This window comes from Haemaphysalis longicornis, unplaced genomic scaffold (assembly GCF_048455015.1).
Source record: "Haemaphysalis longicornis isolate Haplotype H1 unplaced genomic scaffold, Haemaphysalis longicornis Haplotype H1 scaffold_1, whole genome shotgun sequence".
NCBI lineage: Eukaryota > Metazoa > Arthropoda > Arachnida > Ixodida > Ixodidae > Haemaphysalis > Haemaphysalis longicornis.
Genome location: NW_027526203.1, coordinates 116,740,590 through 116,753,366, shown reverse-complemented (window position 1 = coordinate 116,753,366; position 12,777 = coordinate 116,740,590).

The following is a 12,777-nucleotide window of genomic DNA, read 5'->3' as shown; positions in this document are numbered from 1 at the left end:
CATGCGTTATTGTTTAATGCGCTTCGATCGTGTGTTTTGCATTTTAGCGCAAGTGAACGCCTGGTATGCAGCAAAATGTATGAGGCAACATATACAATAACTAATGGAACAGTTTGAGCGTATCTGCACTCTTTTTATTATCTTTTGACTGCCTGCGTTTAGTTTGTTTTCGTAGCACGCGTCGTTGTTGTTATTATTATTACCATAATATTGTCGTGATTATTATAATTATCAGTATTATTATTATCGTTATTATTATCAGCATATTTAGTTCCACAGCTGGAGGAAGGCATCTGAGTCCAGGATTCCTGCCCAAGCGCCCCTAGTTCTCAAAGCTGCCACCACGTGCCGTAGCAAAATGGAATTTTGCCTACAGGGGCTATTTTCCCTCATTCTTCTCGGGGCGGTCGCGGCGTTCGACCGGTTTGACTGTCAAGTGCGACGGCGCAGTCAACTCCTTCTCCTCAAGTTAATTGTTCGTCTGTGAGCGGGGAGTCACTTCAATAGAGTTCCCCCGCGACTATTGTGGGATGGCAAGAGGATGCCTCAGAATAGTTGAAGCTTGAGCCGGTCGGTGCAAAAGTTGGGACGAAGCGAAGACGAGACACAGTGCTTGTCTCGTCTTCGCTTCGTCCCGTTCATTGCGCTGCCCTCTACTCTGAAAGCGGATGCCCTCTGCGTTAGGATTTTGGCGGAGCTTGGAAAGGTTGTCCGCTGCGAAGTAATTCACGACAACTACTAGCTATCTACGACGCTATTTTCCTGTTTATCGCACATTTCATACCACCAGAAAAAAAAAAAAAAAACATTCGATAATAATTACTTATTTCGGACAGCTACAACTGCGGAACGATATTTTCGAGTAAAAAAATGCTACGGCAGCAGCCGCCGTTTCTTTCTTCCGAAATTTGGTATTCTTGAATGGCTTTTTAGAAAATTCAAATTGCAGGGACGCATCTAATTACGTGAGCAGAAAGCATGAAATTTCAAAACGCGTTCAAAACAGTACCTGCGAGCGATGTTCCCGGTGCGTCACCTTAGCTACTTCAATGAAGTTCTGGAATTGATTCATTTTATGACATCGTGACGTATCAATAATTAGTTTTAGAATTCCTCTGTCACTGCTCATTATTACCTTTCCGCACGATGCGAACTCACGGACACACCACTAGAGATAAAGATTTGTAACTAGTGTTTCAACTAAGGGCTTAGCTTCCATATGAGTAATATTCTACATATATTTATTTATTTATTTATAACTATCTCTCAGTTTCCTCGATAAGGCATTGAGTAAGGTAAGCTAAAAAAGACACAAGTACAAGTTTTAGCATGTGTAACAAGTAATGCGTGAACGGGGTATATAAAAATGAACGCTAAACATAAGAAACGCATAAAACAAACCTACACATAAATGAGGATCTCACCTCATGGCAGAACAAAAACTGCAATTCACTGCACGGATATCGCGTCTGATGAATATTAAATTTTACTACATTTCCTGCAAGCGATGTCGATCGCATGAAGACTCCTAACCTTAGGTGGCTTCATTAATTTATGTTGTCGGTTGCCCTCCAAGCCCGTGGTAATCGCGAGAATTATTCGTTTTAAAAGTATTCACATATACTGTTTTCTTTTCCGTTTTTCTTGTTTTTCTAGAAATAAGAATTCCCGTTGCCAACACGCCATTTACCACAGCAGAACGCCTTTGAGGCGATATAAGAATAACAAGGACACTGCGCTAACATGAGTGCTCACTGTATATGAACTCCGAAACGTATTGTAGAAAAATTCTGAATTTAAATCACCCCGAATATGTGTACTCCAGTTACAAGGCCGAATACAATCCGCGAATTGGAGTGAATTGGTAAACATTCATGTTGGATACACATAAAGAAGTGCAGGGGTCACGAGCAATAGCGTTAGGTCAAAAGGAGGAAATCCCCGCTTCACGTTTTATGAGGTGCCCCACAGTGGATTCCTCCGGATTAATTTTGAACACCTGGGGATCTTTAAAGTGCGCCGAAATTCCGGACACACGGTCTTTCTTGCTTTTCGCCTCCACCAGAAAAGCGGCCGCCGCAGCAGGGAATCGAACCCGCGTCCTTGTGCTTAGCAGCGCAACGCCTAAGCCCCGCTTTACCCACACCCTCTATTTTCGGAACCGGCTTCCGAAACAACGACAGCGAGCCGCCTCATGACAAATACATTTTTTAAGCGATGCTCATTTGAATATATAGTGTTTTTTGTATTTTGCATGTATGCAGACAAAAAGTTACGTATCTGAAGAGTGAGGCGTTCTTTACCGTGGGGCGTTCGAAAAAAAATGTCCCGGTGTAGGCATTGTCAGTACACGGTCACCACCAATGTCACTCGCCGTTCTTGACCTCAAGCTTATGCGTCTCAACACTCGATCCGCACCATCAGTAGACTAGTTAATATGATGCACCGTCTGCTCGTTCGCTAGAATTAAAAATAAAAGTGCGTGGATAAATGTATATGTCTTCCTTGAGGATGCCCATCGTCAACTTTCAACAGAAATTAAATTTGTTTACACCTTTCCGGTAAATTTGGCGCCACCTGCGTGTCACGTACCAAGACAAGCTTCGCTGGTAATCCACATTCACCTGGAATGTCTCGTGATTTTTCTTTTCGATTATTCCTCACAAAATTGGGAGCTATCCATCTACATTTAATCTACTATAACACTTACATGTTCCAGCGTGACCAATTCGACACTTATTGTTGCTGCAGACATACATTCTTACGCAGTAATATTACCACTCCAGGCACATCGGATAATCTAAAAAAAAAAAAACTGCGCGCAAATTAACGGGGACAAAAACACACGAAGACAGCAGGGAACCCCGTTAATTTCCGCGCAGTTTTTTTTTAGATGCAGTATTACCAACTCGCCCAAATCTCAACCCTTTTACATCGGATAACTTGGAAATCCGCTCAAAACATTTTAAAAGTGTAGCTTTTCTGTGTGGACTCAACACGCAAACCCTTCTGTCCGTCTGGGGTGCAGGATGTGCCAGACTTTCCTGCATGCGAAAATTGTAAGAATAAAAGGCCTTGAACCTTCGTGTTTTAATACAAGAGCACTCATATCGGCCTTCCAAGGAAAATCGAGAAAACGGCCGAAACAGCACTCAATTGGCGTCGTCATGATTCCACAGCTCAGACGACAAGGACAGAAAGAAAAACGCAAGACAGGCGCTAAGTACGACCGGCGCATGCGATTCGCATGCGACTGATCCGCCAAAACCCGTCCTAACAATCAGTCGTAATGATCAGTCGCATGCGAATCGCATCCGCCGGTCGTTCATGTGTCTACCGCTTTAAACAAGTCCTCGCCAAAAACGAGCATCTGCAGTATCTGCGAGCTTCCAAAAAAAAGTGAAAGGTATGACATCATGAAAAGTATGTCATATATGTGGGCTTTTGTTTCCGTTCCATGGATGTATTATATATACATGGTGGCTTCGTCAATAAACTTTCAGCGCCTGTTTGGAGTCCTTTCTTTTATCTTTTTACTGGCCTAAAATGACGTAAAATTACGAGCAACAACAGTTGTAATAAACACGTTCGATTTGCGTGCTTGCAACTCCCATGTTAACAACGGGCGCGGATTTTGCTGACTCAAACGCTCGCTCGAATTCGTTTTCGTACCGAAACGACCTGTACCAAAATGTCCTGTACCGAAACGTCCGTGTACCGAAAAGACCGTACCGAAACGCCCTGTACCGAAAAGACCAGGACCCCCGAAATTTCCGTGCACCGAACTGTCCGTGTACCGAAAAGACCGTACCGAAACGCCCTGTACCGAAAAGACCTAGACCCCCGAAATGTCCGTGCACCGAAATGTCCGTCCACCGAAATGTCTGCGCAGAAATGTCCTACACTGAAATGTCCGGATCCCCATTTGACTAAAATGCCACCTTTGAGCTGACACACAACGTTTTTCAAAACCATTTGATTGAAATGCCGTTTGAGACAAAAGAGCACGACTATCGACCTTTAAAAATCTCCAAGGCCTTTGAAACACGAAAGCTTGTACTCTCGCACCCAGTTTGTTCGTGCCGATTTGCAATTATTTGCGAGTAAACCTTTGTTATTAAAGAGCTCGCTCATAATCACTTTTCTTTTGTTTTTGTTTACTATCACTTGGTCGACTACTAGAAAGTAGCTTAAACTCCCAACACCGGTGGTACGAAAAAAGAAAAAAAAACTGCCTATGTTGTGGAAGTTTTGTGAGCCGCGGGATGACGTGCTTTCGAATATCTCTAAAAGTTCGTATGCACACGTGCTTGTGGGGTCGCAAATGATCGTCATTCAGCGGAATCAATGGGAAATTGGGTAGGCCCATTACCAATTGGTTCCTCTGTAGGACCCACACAACATGCAGTGAAGGTAAACTTTTGGCTGCGACCTGTCTGGTTGGGAGGCTACAAATGAAAAGCTATAATTACACTGCAAACAATGGTACAATAAATGGAGAAGCCGACGTTTCACAACCAGCTTTCTTTCTCAGGGGTGACTGGGGTCAGCCTGCTGCCGCGTCCGATAGCTTTTCAACGCGTTAGGTATCTCACAAAGCCCCTCTCTGTCTAGCGCAGGCCATGCGTGTACACAAAAGTGAGAGTCCCAAAGTAGCGATTAAGGTATTGTGACGTTGTGCCACCAAGTTTTCGTTCTCGACGATGGCCGTCCCGACGAAGTCGTTTCTGTGGCCGGGTGCATGGCAGTGCTATAGCTATACATGCACCATGAGCTGACATAATCTCTTTACTGCACAACAAAGAGCCACCGAAGAAGCCCCCGAGGACACAATGACCAGTCTTATTCGCCCCAGTGTCACCCATCTCAAGGAACAGGCTTGCTCCCTGCACCCTTCCGCGCGTCGCCGTCATACCTAAGGGCCTTAGTCATACCGATGGCGCCCCTTTCCAGGAATCGCTCCTTTTTCGCCCTATTGGCCTCCACGGCTTCAAGCCGGGTATAATAACACTTCCGACATTGTTGGATGCAGACGTCTCCTCGCCTGCTCCCATTATAATAGGAAGGAACTTTTAATCGGCTGGTGTGGCGAGAGCTGCAACAGTTGTCTATAAGCTTTCGGCGCCCACTTTGCACAGTGGAAAAGCACAAATGGCACCCCCGATATAGGAGGCTGGTTCTCCAGCAACAACCCCCCCCCCCCCCACCTCCCTGGTCAATCCCCTTAGCAACGCCACTGTAAGTGCGATCGCTGATTATTTTTGAGTAGAACCAGAGTCCTTCAATACACCGAATGCAACGACGACGGGGTGATAGAGAATATCAGGAAAGGCGAATGCACACGTGCTTTAATTAAAAGGCACTTTGGTTTCTTTCCTTTTTATTTTTTTCGTGACGGTTGAGGGGGCTCATTAAACGCGGAAAGTTTGGTCTCTCTCTTGGTCTGTTTGTCAGCCTGTCTTTATGTTCTTCGATTCAGCCGCCCGGCCAAAGTTAATGCAGAGGAGAGTTCTAAACAATTAAGTCCGCTGGCAATGTCAATACTTGTGATTATTGTTGAGCCGAAACAAAACATTAAGCATATTTGAAATAAAACACCAATACATAACAGATATTTGCATTGTTCCTTAGAAAAATTCCAAATGAGTAGTCCTTGAGAAGTTAATTATCTGTACGTATGCTGCAGAAAACATTATTACAAAGCATTTCCAACTTCTGATAAAACAAACAATGCAAACCCGCCGCAGCCCCTGCTAACAACGAAGCCGGGACGGCAGCGTGCGGCGATAAAAAGAGAGAGAGAGAGAGTAATTTATTGCATGGAATAAAACCACAGAGAGGTCGGCCTGATCGTATAGTCTCTGACCTGCTACTTTGTGTGGGGGTGGGGAAGGGGGAAAGACCATAGATGGAGAGGGTGACAGGTATGACGAATGTAATAGCTACCTTCCGTAATGCATTTCTAAAAACGCCTTATTAAGCACTTGCGTTATAAAAAAAAACCAACGCATACAAATGCGGAATGCCGAGAAATTGCCCTACATCATTTAGCGGTCTAAAAAGGCACAGGTTCCTTTTCCCGCGCAGTGGCCCTCATTTCCGCAGCCTTTGTCGTAGGGGATCCGCAAAGTGTGAAAATAAAATAGTTACTCTCACTGATTTTTGGAAAAAAAGCGATAATAAGTCGTCAAAACACGACCGAGGAAATACGGTGATACTGTCACTGATTTGTTATATAAAATACCTAATAAGTCACTACAAAAAGAATAATGAACAGTTAGGTTTTATAAATGCTACAAATATCCCAGCTAATATTCAACAAATAAACGGAAGTTTTTTTTTGGCAAGGCCGCACAACCAACTGCTGGCCTAAAATAACGCAGAACTGCGAACAAGAACATCTGTAATAATTAGGTACGAATTGCGTGCTCGCAACCACCACGTAAACAACGCGCGCAGCCTACAGCGCATGCCGGAATTCGCCTTTGTACCGAAACACCCGTGTCCCGAAAGGTCCGTGTCCCGAAACGCCCGTGTCCCGCAAGGTCTGTGCGCCGGAAAGAGCGTACCGAAACGCACTGTACCGAAAGGTCCTGCACCGAAAAGACCGGAGCCGAGCGGGGCGGCTGCCCGCCGCCGGCAGCCGACCGCGGAGGCTATGGGGGCTGTAGAAAATGCCGGCCACTACGAGAGATGGCACCACACGTTCCCACTCTCTAACCTGGCATCAGACTCCAGACAAAAAGTGCCCAGTAACATTTTTCTGTGAACCAATCACGTGGAATTTTATGGCGTCTTGAAGTTAACATACTGTAGTACTCAAATCCGGGAGAGCAATTGGATATCTGATCTTGCAGCGACACAGTGCTCGATTTAGGAGAGCCAAGTGGTCCATTTTTCAGAGACTGCCCATAGACGCCATTGACAAAAAGTTATATGCCCAGGTAACACGCATCGTTCGAGTTACATGATTGAAAATATACAGTAATGGAGAGTGAAAGCTGTTCTGCATACAACCGGGAGAGCAATTAGCTCACTGGTTTGGGTGAGGAGCTATTGATTTTTCATTTTTCGCTCCCTTCAGTTACGGAGCGTCGCGCCGCCACACGCCGACAGAAGGCGCTACTCTCCGCGGAGGCGCTTGGGCAGGAATCCTGGGTTCAAGGATGTGTCCGTAGGTTCATATCGTGTTGTTAGCTCAATTTTAACTAAGTAGTGACTACATAAATTATTTTATTGCGCTTCAATTGTGTGTTCTGCATTTTCTGTTCATGTTAATTAACGGAACATAGCAGAATGAATTTGTAGCAATAAATATACAAACTAAGCAATTACTGAATATGCTTATAATACAATCATAACTATAATTCCGCCCCTTATAATTGATAATTTACGCTTCAGTTCCATGCTTTGAATTTCAGATGTAAGTACAAGAGAGATATATTCACAAGAACGCAGTTAAAGCTATAAGCTGATAAATAATTAAACAATTCAGGCTTAACTTTTGCTAGTAATTTATTAGATTTTTTTAAATAAGGTTTTTATAACCGGTTTACTGCAGGGCCCGAGAAATACATGAGGAATACATAGTGCGCGAAAGTATATATGCATGAATAATTGCTCAGCGATTCTGGTGTGGGATGGTTGCTTTTGTCTGCAGAAATGTATTTTGGATTAGGAGGAAAGGTGGGTCGTTGCCACCGAACATTACGATCGTAGAAGTAGAAATATGTATCCGCGTCTCTTAATATAAAAAGCTGATTTTAATTTAAAATTTGCCTTTACGATTGGTGTTGTCACAAGTCGTTTTTGTAGCCGAAATCAATTTAAGAAAGAAAGATTCCTAATATATAAGATACCGTTTATTCCGAATACAGATGCCAGTTTTCACTCAAAACTATGTTCGCCTGAAAGCGGCATTAAAGCTAGCATTCATTCTAACCCAAATATACAAACGTGCTTGTTGATGTTCCAGATCTCGCGTTTGGCTCCAGTGTGCGAGAAGGCAGGACCTGGCTCATTTACCACCTCGACAGAGCTACAGCAGCTACCGGCTGTGTCCTGCCCATTTCACCAGCAGAGACTACACGTACCTTGAACAGACAAGGCACTGGACAGATATGCACTGGCTGGATACCTAGTTATTAGCATGCGGCCATGTGCCGTGCACTTTTGTTTGCGACAAAAAGCGTAAATTATCCAAGTTGTGTTTTAAATACAGGGCATTTCTTAGCCTCGCCTCTTCCTGCGTCGGACGGCGTCCACAGCTCCGCGTCCGCAGCAGGTGCGCCTCTCTTCCTTCCCTCCTCTCTCTCAACAGCAGCTGGCGCGCGCATGCGTCGTAGTCAGCCCGTTCGCTCCGTCGCGGTCTCGGCGTAACAGGTGCGTGATAGCAGCGCGGTGGGGCGTGGAAGGGCGCGCGCTGCTTGCGCATGCGCGCTCTCCCCCATCGTACTGATCTCCCTCTACTGCGCGCGCTGCAAATATAAAGCGGCTAGCGGTCGCTCGTGCTTCAGTCACTGCGTTGCTCCTTCCTTCCTTGGTTGACGCTCGCTCCACCCTAACGCGACTTTACTCTCCTCTCTCTACCCCAAACCAACACCAACGCAACTACGACCCAACTACCCACCCTAACGCGACTTTACGCGGCGTTAACGACCCCCAATGCTCTGCATTTACTCGTGTTCCCCTCGCGGGAAGGCGCGGGAATTTTTTTTACTGTATGAATGGTACAGTAAGGCAATAAAAATTAAAATAACGGTTCTCTTTATTCTTGCATAGATTTTGTTTGCTAAAATACCAAAACAACGCCGTACTTAGAATAAGTGGTGCAAAAAAAAGTGGACGCGCGAAACTTCATGCAATCAGAACTAAACAATTGCCCGTTTGATAATGTGGCGGGTTGCGCAACCGGAACAAGGTCGTGCGCTGGCCATCTGAATATCTCCCACGCGCTCAATTTACCTTGCATGTGCGTCCCAATTGAATTTGGCGCTAAATTGACCCCCGCCCCCCCCCCCCCCCCGTCACATTCAGTCTCATTCAGTCTCATTCAGTCCTCATCAATATGGCGTCTCCCAGTGCATGTCTGCAACGCGCCGCCATGTTTTTAGTACCGCCCCCAAACACCAGGGGTTTGTCCGGCGCTGCGAGAGAATATCGCGTCCCATGCAAGGTATATGAAGTTTCACTCCCCTGGCCACGCATCGAAGTTAAGCGGCGCAGGCGCATAGGGGCTTGGAGGCGGGGCTTCGTGTCGTTTGCTGCGCGGGAGCCCGCCGTGCTTACTTTGCTGTGAAGCACGCCTACCTCTCGGCATGCTTGCAGCGTCTTAGCGCGACGCGACCGCGTTGCGGGAAAGCGCACTCCTCTTTTACTGCGCCGCGTTGTGTAGTTTCTGCGTACGTCACCTGGGCGCTTCCTCTTCTCAGGTCCGTGGTCCCAGTTTAATGCATGTATTGTTGGGGGCATTTCAGGACTGGCTTGGGTGGGGTTATAGGTAAACAAAAAAGATACTTTTAGTATAGTTGAAGGCCCCCCTTTAGCGCGGCCATAGAGTTAGCGGGCACGCTGACCAGTGCGTAACCCTGCAGGCGCTATCGGTTTGCGATTGCGGCGCGCAAACGTTAACGCCACACCTAAAACGCTATACTAACACTCTCTAATGACTCTTGCTACGAAGACGTTGTAAAGAATTGCACTGGATAACCACCTGAGGCACTTTATCGTGCACTGACATCTGCAGCAAACTCGCGTCTTTTCATTTCGCCTCTTTTGAAAAGCAGGACTTGCTACTGGGATCCAAAATGTGTCTACCGGCTCAGTATATGCAAGCACCCTGACCACTGAGCCACCGTGGTGGGCCAGATCAATTCTTAGCGGGTTTCGCGGGACTTCACCGCGCCCTTTAAGTAAAGAGGGTCAAGGGACAAAGCCTTATTATCTGCGTGTGCTCTCTAAAGCAGGTGACCGTATGACGGAATATGCAGTCCGGCCAGCTTTTTAACAGCGGAGGTGGTGTTACTGGGCGTAAGTACGCCGTTGTATCAAAAAATACCAAGAAAATTCTGAGAGCTCGTGTGCGCGCGCCTCGAGGTGACCGCCGAGCGTTCCCGCACGCGCAGTGGATTTAGCGAAAATAAACTGGCAAAAACCTTGAGGACCGAGAAAATGCCCAGTGCTCGTGAGCGCGTGCCTCGCGGAGTCCGCCGAGTCCCCGGCTCACTCAGGGGCCTTCCAAAAAAAAAAAAAAACCCTCCAGCGTTGTCTTCAAGCGCTACCACGCATGTAAAAAAACTCCAGTGCTAATGTTGAAAAGGCACCCTGCTTGGGAGAGGTCACCACGACAGCCACATTCTCTGGAAGCCATGATGGATAATTGAAGACATCGCTCGGAGTTTACAAGTGCGCCAGTCCTTCCCGACACGACTTGAAGATTCCACCACCGATGCCTCGAGTTGATGACGAAGAGATGGTAAAAGAATCCAATGCTGAGGACAACTTTCCATCCACCACTCACCGCGAAGACGACGACCTCTTTAATGCATATGACGTCGATCACTAGCATCGCAACTACGTAAATGAGCAATGATATTCAGATTTAACTGTGTCCGGCAATGCTCACCTACAACACCTTCGCTATTCAAGTCTTGTGCGTGAGTGCAAGCTTCCCTAATTTTTTTTATCGGAGTGTCTAGCTCGAAGACACTCGCGGATTGCTCGAATGTGATTAACGAACTCATGGAAATCGACAACAAATATCGCAAATATGAAAAGAAACCAGAATATGTTCAGTCCACAATGCAAGTGTTTGTTCATATGTAAGGCATTGCTTGCATTATTAAGCATATATTGAAAACGTTTTGAACATATTGGTGATTTTTCAGTTCATGGCTTTTTGCCAGGCCATGCGTTTGGGGATAGGAAAGAGAAGAATGAAGAAGTTGTGCACCACAAGCATGGAGAAGCTGTTCCACAATTGTGCAGCATGGAACGGGTGACCACAGCTTCATTACTCGCGTAATCCCATTGCGAGGAAGTACGGGCCGGGCTAGAAAGAATGCGTAGCAGGTGGCAACAAAGGGTAGAAACTCTGTCTCCCAATAACTAGCCAGGTATGCAGCGCAAACAATGATATGCGCGTTATATTGTAGCAGACAAGAGTTAGGCGAGTCTATGATTCTGCCGGAAGTACAACGATCGTGATGGGTGCGTGAGACCCGCTTCCTCGACGACTGGTTAAACCGTCTGGACGTTGTGTTACAATCATATATATAAAAAGGCAACAGGCGTCAAGAATATAGTCGTGGGATAAAAACCAAGCCGCTGTGGCCAAAATTTCATGGAGGCGAAATGCCCAGACACCCATGTGCTGCGTAATGCCAGTATTTAATAGACCCTGGAGACAAATTATACGTAGCCCTCCTCTAGGGCATGCCTCATTAAACCAAACCAAGCCAGTCCTGAAATGCCTTCAACAATACATGCATTAAACTGGGACCGCGGACCTAAGAAGAGAAAGCGCCCAGTTTACGTACGCAGAAACTACACAACGTGGCGCAGTGAGAGAGGAGTGCGCTTTCCCGCAACGTGGTCGCGTCGCGCTAAGACGCTGCAAGCATGCCGGGAGTTAGGCGTGCTTCACAGCAAAGCAAGCACGGCGGACTTTGCTGCGAAGCCCCGAAGCCCCGCCTCCAAGCCCCTATGCGCCTGCGCCGCTTAGCTTCGATGCGCAGCCGCGGCTTAAGCGCTGACGCTCCGCGGAGCGAGGCCACGTTGCGCCGTGTTCGCACCTAAAGTGGGCGGCCCTGTACAACACAAGCGGGAAGCTCCTTCACTGGTTCTGTTTACTAAACGCCACCGTTGACTCTGAACATGGAGGACACAGAGAGCAACCCAACGGCGACGCGGCTGCGCGCGCCCTGTCTTCACTCCATGTAATAGCCCGACGAACATACGGCGTCCTGCCGCGGGCGATTTCCCACCGCGCGAACTTCGCCGTGAAAGTTCGCTCCATGTAAGCATCCCAGCAATCTCTGCGGAAGAGCATGTGTGAGCAAAGCGGGGAAAGCAAATGTGGCGGTAGGAAGCACTCGCATGCTCGCACGGCTCGCTGCCCATTCCGCAAAGTTGCAAATGCACGATGGATACCGCCGCGCTCTCCGGGCCACGCTCGCCGAGCCCGCGCCAATTCGCGGGAGCAAAAACACACACACACACACACACACACACACACACACACACACACACACACACACACACACACACACACACACACACACACACACACACACACACACACACACACACACACACACGCACGCACGCACGCACGCACGCACGCACGCACGCACGCACGCACGCACGCACGCACACACACACGCACACGCACACGCACACGCACGCACGCACGCGCACGCACGCACGCACGCACGCACGCACACTCCCCTTTTCAAAATTAAGGGGAGCAGATCGAACTGCTTCCAGCTGCTCTCGGAGCAGCGAAAGTGAGCTCGCTCTGCCACTGGACGACAGAGCTAGCTCGTACTCCTGTTCGACCACTGAAACACGCCGGCTCAGGACAGAGCACCTGCAGAGTGCTTTTGAACGCTTCTAATCTCTGTCCTAATTTGAAACGCTGTCCTAATCTCTGTATCCTCGCCCATTTTATGTGGCGTTTTCTTGTGACGTCAGGAGGAAATGACTTGGCTTGACTGCGCTACTGCACGGCTCTCCGACCTTCCGACAGAGTCAGTCGGCACAGCGTTTAGTTCGCCG